We start from the raw sequence: 10,050 nt of genomic DNA on the forward strand, positions 1-10,050 counted from the left end.
TTTAGTTTAACTTGTAGAGTGTTGGTGTCTTGATTTTTAGATGCTTCTGTTGTGTATTGTATTATGGATTTTGATGTCATCGTGTGTATTCATGTGGATTTGGTGAAGTTTCAGTCGTCTGAGCTTGTTTTAAATGTTTTTTTCACTGGTGTATTTTTGCATAAAAAAAGGCAAGCTCGAATGTGTAAACATGTCCAGAAAATTTCTGCAGAGCTTGCAGAGTTGTCTAAGTCATCCAGAGAAAACACATGGGCTTATGGAATTTCCACACGCCCGTGGAGTTGTATTGCGAGCTCATCCAGAGAAGGCATAGGGGCGTGAATTCGCCCCTGTGGGTGAAATCTTAGAAAACGCACGGGTGTGGGTATTTTTCACACGCCCTGCTCGGATCTCGCAGACGCAGCTTTCTCCATCCCAAGAAGATCATAGGCGAGCCGCCGCCTCGTGAGTTGGGCCTGTGAATGTCCACGCCCGTGCAGAAATTCCGCACGGGCTTGCAAAACACTTAGAGATTCTTCTCGGTTTGATAGAAAAGCCACAGGGGCGTGCGACTGCCCTTGTGGGTCGTCCGCACGGGCGTGGGTAATTTTCGCATGCCCGCGCGGTTGCATGCTCGCAGAGGTTGAGTGTTTTTCCCGAAAAGCGACATGGGCGCAGGTCCGCCCCCTATGAGTCTCTCGTGTGAAGGCACACAGGCGTGAGTAATTTTGGCATACCCGTGTGGATGTGCGGGCATCATAAAGTCAGTCCTTCTTTATAAAATCTTATAAGCCTCTCTCCTTAGCACTCCTTCAACCGCTTGGAAAAACACTCTCCAAAGATTCTCCGACCTCCCAGTTGATTTTTGAGTCAATCATTTGAGATTCTCGCCAATTTCATAGATTTTTAGTTTCATCTCATCGGCAAACACTTGTTTTTATCTTGAGGACACCCTTATTTGATTCTATTCGATCTTCTTTGATTAAACTGGTAAATGTACCTTGGTTTCATGCTAAAATGGTTGTGATATGTTTTTAATGAGCTCTAGAAGTGAGGGAGAGGGGTATTCGTGGGTTTTCGTCACAGGGGCCGTGCGGTTTTCACGCCTCGTGAATCCACACGGGCGTGTGGAATTTCCACACGATCGTGTGGAATCCTGCAGTATTAGACTTTTTATGAATCTGATCGATCTCCTTTCCAATCCATGCAGGTATGGCCCCTAGATCGAAGAGAACAACTGGTAAGCATAATAGAGAGCCTACTCTTGAATCAGAAACCATGGAATATACCCTTCCCATGCATTACATTCGATTTGAGCGACTAGCGAAGCTTAAGTTCAGTCAGACATGAATCCTGGACGTGAACTCATTTAGGGAAGTGCAGTGAGCAGACGACATGGCCGATGAGGTCGAGGAATTACTATTGGTTGTTAGTTGGCGCAACCTATTGATTATTCGTGGCCCTGCTATCCACTTACTCACATTGGAGGTGCTCGCCTCATTTGAGTTTGACTACTCTTATACTGATTTTGATAGCGTCAGTACTATTCAGTTCAAAGCTTTTGGGCAGAGATTATAATATGAGCCTCGCTACGCTTTTCCATTCGACTTGGGTTATATGATGAGGAGTTCACTAAGACGGAGGACTATGATGAGATGCCGACTGACTATTGTGGAAGCTTGACTCCCTAGAAGGCCCTATAGAATACTATGTGGTCGTGGCTCGGTATAAGCCCGTGAGTGTACAAGACTACTTGTCTTTCTAGACCTAGTTACAGATATCTTCACGCCATCTTGAGTAGATCAATGAACGATCGCGGTGATAGCATGGGAGTCCTTAACAAGCAGGAACTTTTATATTTATACTCCATGGTGCGGAATGATCCAATTCATTTGGGACACATTTTAGCAGAGTATCTGAGGCATCAGGGACATTATCCCAGGCTTGGTGTTATTTTTTCAGGTCCATACATCACTAGACTCATCCTTGGGATGGGCCTATGAGATACGATTAGAGGGGCTGAGAAAACGATAATACCAGCACCTCTCGGGTTAGAGACAATATGGCTCATGGGTATGATCAGGAAATATCCGAATGGTGTTTGTGTTGAACATGCCCGTATCAGAGCCATTTATGTCCGAGGAAGCCGCAGTGAGGGGTCTCGACCCGACTTTTAGAGCCACACGGTGGAGTGAGATCGCATGCAGGCGACCCTTCCAGAGTCAGGGAACCCCCACCAGTGCAGATTTTCTCTCCGACTCGAGCCCATGATCATTTTGAGAGGCTTGAGAGTGTTGTAGGGATATTACAGCAGGATGTAGCTGAGATTCGCGCTACACAGATCATGAACCACACAGAGTTCATGGTACTTTTCAAAGTCATACAGAAGTTGCTGGAGCGAGACACGAGAATACCACTTGAGATCGCACTCTGACACCGGCTGATCCACCAAAGCATCGCTCATCTTCACTAGTAGTAGTAGAGGAGCCAGAGCGCGGCACCGACACTTGATTTCATTTTCATCTCTTTATTTGCATTTCATTTTGGATTTGTATACTCAGAAAGGACTTTCATTCTGAGTTTATTTTTCGTTTTGTTGTCTCAGGTTATATTCATTTTTATCTTTTTATATATACTCGAGTTGTTTTTGTTTTATTGAGCTTCACTGAACCCCCTCGTGTATGTGTGCAGATGGTCTTGTCAACATGGGAATTGAGAACTAGTCATGGACACGGCCAAGGTGTTTCGGCATTTGGTCGTGTATGCTTCACAACCCATTGGAACACCACTCCCAACGAATTAGCTCCATCAAATGCAACACTAGGAGTCAGGAGAGTATTGTTTTGATTGCTTCTTTTTGATTGCTTCTCCCGTATTTATTCTTGATTTATATACATCATGAGTGAGCTTGTATGTGTACATTGGAGACAATGTACAACTTAAGTGTGTGTGTGGGGGAGTTTCATAGTGCACATATCTTTTTATATTAGTCCCGATTGTTATACATGCTCACATAGGCAATGGCGGTTCACCTTAGTTGCAATGATTGTATTCTTGAGTATAGGAGAAGTTTTAACATTGAAGTTCTCATGCTCTAGTTCTTGCTTGACTTTTTAGGAATTTTTGCCCGATTGACACTTGTGCACTACTCACTCTTTAAACTCTTCTGGAAACTCAAGTTTGATGTTAAAGAGACTAATTTTAGTTTTGTTTCTTATGTTATATTGATGAAAAAAAATGGAAAAATGAAAATAAAGAACAAAATAGTTTTGTTGTTTAGTTGTGCTTGTTGGGTGGAAAGAGCTACTACCTATGATGTATGAAGCTAATCCCATAAGTTGGATACTAGTTATGCCCTAATAAGAGAAAGAGCTATCTCATGGGATGTGTGAAAGCTACCACCACGGTAGAAAGAGCTACCACCTCGAAAGTGTGAAAGCCACCTTAGCAGCCGCTTTGGAAAGGGCTACCTTAGAGGATGTGTAAAGCTACTACCCTTTTTGAATTTTTGTTACCTTTTAAAGATTAATAAGTCCCTTATACATAGAACTTTGAGGATTATACTTTGGGTTGACTTGAGTGAGTTCACACACTTACACGATTTTGGGTTCGTTGTCCTTTTTTATTCAAGTTTTAGCTAGAGCATTGATTTTTCATATTTAGTGTTGAAATTTCCCTTACTTGTAAAATGCTCTCTTTGCATGCTTTAGTGAACCTAAGGCCAAGCACTTCCAATATTCCCTTACTGTAGCAAATTACTATAGCAGTCTGCTCACGACCGCCCGAAGAAGAAGTTGGCAGAGAAGCCACACGGGCCTGTGGAAATTCCACACGCCGGTATGTTAATTCCATAAGCCCGTGTGGAATATCCACAGGGGCGTGTGGATTCCAGATTCCAGCCCTTTAAATGCCGATTTCAGCCCCAATTTTCGGTATTATTTTTCTCCATCTTTTTCCCCAACTTGAGAGAGGGTTGTGGCTAGGGTTTTTGAGAGGTATTGGCTAGGGATTGGGAAAGGTTCTATGGCTCCGACATCACGCTCTGCTTTAGAAGAAGGTTAGTGGGAGAGTTTTTACGTCGAGCGATCCGGGCGAGGTGTATCCTTGGCCGGACAAAGGGACCTTTGGACGAGTAGAGGACTCTCCACAAGACCATCGTCATGACTATCGAGGGGGTTTTCTATGAATTTATTGCTATTACATTCGATTTCATTGATTGTAATTAGCTCCATGGAGAGCTAAACCCCTAGTGGGTACTTGGATTATGAACCACAGGATGTATTCGTTTCATTGAACTTTGTTATTTTGCTTTCATTAATTGATGTTTTTATTGAGTTCCAATCTTGAATGCATTAATTGTATGAATACTCCCTTAGAGTGACACTAGGGTTGAGAGTTCTTATTGATAACCGTTGTGAGTGAGTGACACACCACGAGAGTTAGACAAAGCTAGATTGGAGAGAGTTGAGAGGGTGAGTCAAGAGGTAGAGGAGCGTCCCCTTTCCCCTCCAGTGTGATTTATTCTACCTCCAATTCCTCGAGTTCTTTGCGGTTATAGTAGAGTGAATGGGCTAAGGGATGACCTTCCGCTGGGGCTTAGTTGCTAGTGCAATGGAGTGAAGCGTTGAAGTAATTTTAGCATATAGGGCTTAATTGTGGCTAGGGACCTTCCGCCTGGACCAAAGGGTTAGGTCTACATAAAGGAAGAGGATTTATCACTTGGAATCCCTAGAACTCATTGCAATTCTATACGAGTGCGAGGTTGAGAGATTGTTCAATTTCGCCTCCCGGACATGTATAGGGTTAGGTATGGATGACCTTAGATTTGGGACCATGTATTAAAGGATCTCCATGACTCATTAATGCATTAGTTAGGAAGCATAATAGAGGGTTTTTGCATGTGAAAAGATTGTCCTAGGCGGATCAATATCCGAGTACCCCATTTATATTGATTGCCTTACCTCTCCTTTACCTGTGATTGTATTACTTCGACAAACCTATGCACTTGCGGGACATACGCAAGGAGCGGTTTCAATACGGTACCTCGATGGTGTATATCTTTGGATGACCAGTGTTCCGATACTTCAATGCCATGTTATCACAGACACTGATTGGTAGAGTAGACAACACATGGGTCGTGAACCTTTGGGAACTCTACTTCTTGTGAAGCATCATGGCATGAGAGCTTATCCATATCGGCCACATCCTTGCCTGGTAGCTACTTCACCAGGCCCAAGACCCCAGACTGGTGACCACTTTCCTTGGTCCTTACATCACTTATCTTGCAAAGAGACTTGGCCTAATTGACCGTTGCTTAGGCATGCAGCGTGTTGGAGGCATGTTGCTGCTCGGCATCACTACCCTCCGAGCAATACAGATGATTGAGCGAAGAGACACACCCCATGGTGTGCAGTACTGGGTAGTCCATAGATCTAACTCTTAGTCTTTTGATGATGAGGAGTCCCTTCCATTGGCTACTGCCCTGCTTCTCCTTTCCTTGCCCTAGCTCCAGTACCTATTACTGTTATTGGTCCCGCTTCCTCGGCTTTGACACCAACTCCATCTATTACACCAGTGATTTGGGAGTGTCTGACTCATCTCAAGGAGGATCAGGCATCGAATAAGGGTCTCATACGTTATATTTAGGCACATCTATAATGCCAGTACCCTCCATCCTCTCTAGTGCCCACTTCACAACCTACACAAGCTCTAGTGGCACAAGAGTCACTTTCCTCTCCATCGACATTATCCGTACTCCACTGATCCTATACCAATCCAGAGATACCATCCCAGCTCCCACCATTTTGATTTTATTTTATTTTGTATCATATTGTATCTTTAATTTCAACTTTTTACATTTCATTATGTATTTAGCAAGGGATATCTACCTTGTTACTTTTATATACGTACTTTTAAATAGTGGATTTTTACTTTACTATATTTTATTTTATTTTAGTCTTTTTGTTATATTTAATTATTTTAATTTATTTCTCTATTAGGGTTTCAGGTGATCGGGTGCTGTATTGGCCCGCACAGCCAGGAGCCTGGACAAGGGTAACCTAATCACCCTCAAAAGCCCAGCTAAGAAACTAGGGAGTGTCTGAGTTTTTTGTTCTTACTTTCATATGTTTTTATGGAATTCTTAATTTGTACTTGGTACATGCTAGTGTAGACCAATGAAAGCATTGCATTAATTTGTGGGGTTTCTCTATTCTAGGGACATGATATATGCTAATGTATTTTTTTCCATGTTTTCATCAAGTTAGTCTGCTTTGTGTATTTTTATTCTTTCTTGTATCCTTTTGAGCTGATAAGTGTCTAAATGTATGTATTTTCTTATATGTATTTTATACACTTAAAATGTATTTTGTTATGATTTGATGACTTTTTTGTGCTTAATCATGTGTTATTTGCTTTGTAGGGCACAAAAAAGCCATGTAAAAAATGAGGACACGATCAGGGAGAAAAAAAGAAGAAAACCAGGTTTTATAGTACTATAACATATTTAGTACTGTAGCAATTTCACTATATGACCTCCATACGACTTCCATGAGGCCCGTATGGACCTTGGTATTGACCCTAGTATAGCCCAAAATTTGGGGGTATTTATGGCATTTTCTAGGGCAAAACAAAGGGACTTCTTCTTGGCTATTTGGACAGCCTCCACCACACATTCTTCACGCCTTCCGGCCATCTTTTGGCAGTGATCCTTATGGGTAATGGTCACACATCATCACCAAGAGGGAGAGGAGCAAAGAAGAACAAGTTGAAGTGAAGTTCTAAGCACCATTGCACCATTCCAAGCTTCATCCCATCAAGGAGAATGAGATCATAGAGGGAGTTTTCTTGTTTCTTTATTGTATTTGTTTTCCTTGTATGTTGTGCAAGTATCTCTCGTCATGAGGGATTAACTTATTGTGGTGTTTGGATTTGGATGAAATCTAGGGTTTGTCTTGTGTAAAAACCATGGATGTTATTATTTCATTTGATAGTTGTTTAAGATTGAATCTATTATGCTTTGCATGTCTTGAGTTACTAATGGAGAATTTCGTAGTTCATTCTTAAATTGTATTTGTTGATGCGAGAGCGTGCTTATACTAGGTCATACATAGATTAAAAGAAAATACTTGTGCCGACAACCCCAAGAGATCGGGTGTTGGCAGTCCTCGAATGCTAGGTTTAAGCCGAAGGATAGTAGGTTTACTCCTATTTAGAGATTTCCTTGAACTCATTGCAATCATAGTAGGGTTGATCCAAAAGAGATTCCGATCACCACTAGTATGGGATTAGGGGTTAGCCACTGAGAGATTGGGGTTAACCTATCTAAAAGATCTCTAGGTCTTAACTACTGTTAATACATTTTAAGCCGTCCTAGTTTGGGCCTTAATGACAACTCTAGGGGGATTCCTTGTCCAAACACCTACTTCTCGTGCTTGATAGTCCTTTATTTATTTATTTATTTTTGTGTGTTAGTAACCCAGTCATAGATTAGTTAGTTTATTTTATTTGTTCTTCTTACTCATAATTGTAGGCTAGAAAGTAGATGAAGAATGAAAAGTAATACTTCTTGCCCTGTGGAATATGACCCTTGTGTCACACATAGGGTATTACTTGGCGACCCTGTACACTTACGCGATGTCAATCAAGTTTTGGGCACCATTGCCAGGGACACTCAAGGAATATTAGGAAAGCTTGTAATCTATTGCTCTAGCCATTTTTCTTTTATTTGTACATCTTATTCTTTGTACATATTTTTCTTGTTTTATTTGACATTATTTTTTTTTATTTGACATTATTTTTTTTTGTGTTCTCTTTTGTGCAAGGTACAATTTTCTTAATAAATGCAAGGGATTTACACTTGGAATAATTCAAATTCATCTTTAACTGCAAAAGTTGATGCCCTTAATGGAAAGTTCAACCAACTTATCACACAATAATCACTTGAGAGCAATCCACACACCAATCCATGTCATCTATATTGGGGGAGACATCCAAATGTATCAAGTTCTTTACATGACCAACAATGGGAGCACCCTCAAAATAGACCAACAACTTACTCCCCAACTCAAGAGCAGTGGTATGAATTTTCTTTAAGTACTTGATATGAGTATCTACAAGGAAATGAATTTAATACCAAGAATGTTTTTTCCAAATTCATGGGAAGCGCTGAGGTCAAGTCTCTGAATATGAACATCAAGTTTGGGACCCAGTTCAATGATATGAACACACGCTTGGATAACATGAACACTCAATGTAGTGGGCAGTTTAATGAATTGAGCACTATCTTTAGAGATGTCTGAGAATCTTTCCATAGGCTAGAGAAATGGGTTGGTGAACTTGTTAAAGTAATGACCGAGGAACAACCAATTCATGATCCAACAATAGAATGTCCAATTGCAAGTAACAATGAAACTGAAAAGAGCAATCATGAAAATGAGATAGAAGACAACTTTCGTGTTTTGGAGATTGAAAGGGTAGAAAAAGTGGCATCAATATCACTTGAGAATGTCCTTGGCATAGAAGTGAATGAACACACCAAGCACAAAAAGTGAAATATCCGAGGATAGTTGAAGATGTGGGTAGGAAGTCGAAGCCATTTAAAAAACCCACCTATGCGGGGTTGGATAATTCCCAATCAAAAACTTTTCCTTGGAGGCCCAAACAATCTCTTAGGCAAATCAAGAGTATCTATCAATGGTTGAGGGATTTGGGTAGGGACGTTAACGCCATGCAAGAATCCACCCATGTCTTGCTTGAGCAATTCTCAACCAAAAGCTATTTTCTTAGAGGCCCAAACAATTTTTCTAGAATGATTGAAGGAAATCTTACCAAGAGTAGAATAGAAGCGTAGAAGATGCTCAAGCCATCAAACGATCTACCCAAGCTACGATTGAATAACTCTAGCCTAAACTTTTTCCTATGGAGGCCTAAAGGTGACATGTTCAAGGTCACCACAAACTCATCATCCCGGAAGGGTAATTCTTTTTCTTTTTATGGAAGTAGCTATGTTATATGAGTGGGAGAAACACACCATCTTCAAAACCTCAATGAGGTAAGAAAGAGGTATGTCAAGCTAACAACGTTAAACAAGTGCTTCTTGGGAGACAACCCAAGCTTTGATTTTTTTCATTCCCTTATTTTCTTATTTTTGTTGAGTGTAGAATGTGTATTTGTTGTGTGTGTTTGTGGTTCTTTCATATTTTTTATTGTTTGAATAAGTCCATGCTTGCTTCACTTTTCATGAGTTTCTCATCGTGTTTGGTGTTATTTATTGATGTGCTTTGTTGAAAATCACTTTCTTTGTGTTATTTCATGCATTTGATCAAAGTTTTAAACTTTTCATTCATGTTTGGAGGAGTTCTAAATCCTATCTTCACTTCATTTGATTATTTCGAGAAGAAATGATGAATTTAGAGAATTTATGCTAGTTCGTACAGTCTCCATGCGACCGGCATGGAGGGTGGCTTAAGAAATCCAGAAAGTTTTCACTAGGTCATACGACCTCTATGTGGACCACATAGAGCCCGTATGGCACTATATCACGAGTTAAGTTTTAGCCATTTTATAGCCTTTTTTCTCTCCTCTTGTGTTTTTCTTTTTCTCCCGAGTTTCTCTCTTTGTTCTCTCTCATTTTTTCGGCCTAATCCTCCCATTATTTTCTCCTAAATCTCCTCCTCACTTCATTGAGAATTTGATCTAGTGGTTTTCCTCAAGTTTAACCATGGTTTTCTCAAGTTTTAATCAATAAGCTCTTTGGAGCCTTAATCCTAAACTTTTGATTTTTCTTGTTTTTGTGGAGCTTGTTTGTGGATTTATCCAAGTATTTGGCTTGGATTTTGTTATATGAATGGCATGGTTGTAATTTCATTTTGAATTTATGTAAAAAGATTTTTGATTAGCCGATATATGGGGAAGCTCTTACTCATTCAAGTCTGTGCTACAGTAACATTGAATAATTTGTGCTAAATTTGTTTTGCTTAGCATCCATTATAGTTCTGAGAACCCCAAATCATTTGAGAAATGATTTTACTTGAAATTTCTAATTGAGTTATAGGCATGGTCTTTCATTTT

Source organism: Dioscorea cayenensis, chromosome 1 (genome assembly GCF_009730915.1).
Source record: "Dioscorea cayenensis subsp. rotundata cultivar TDr96_F1 chromosome 1, TDr96_F1_v2_PseudoChromosome.rev07_lg8_w22 25.fasta, whole genome shotgun sequence".
Lineage (NCBI taxonomy): Eukaryota > Viridiplantae > Streptophyta > Magnoliopsida > Dioscoreales > Dioscoreaceae > Dioscorea > Dioscorea cayenensis.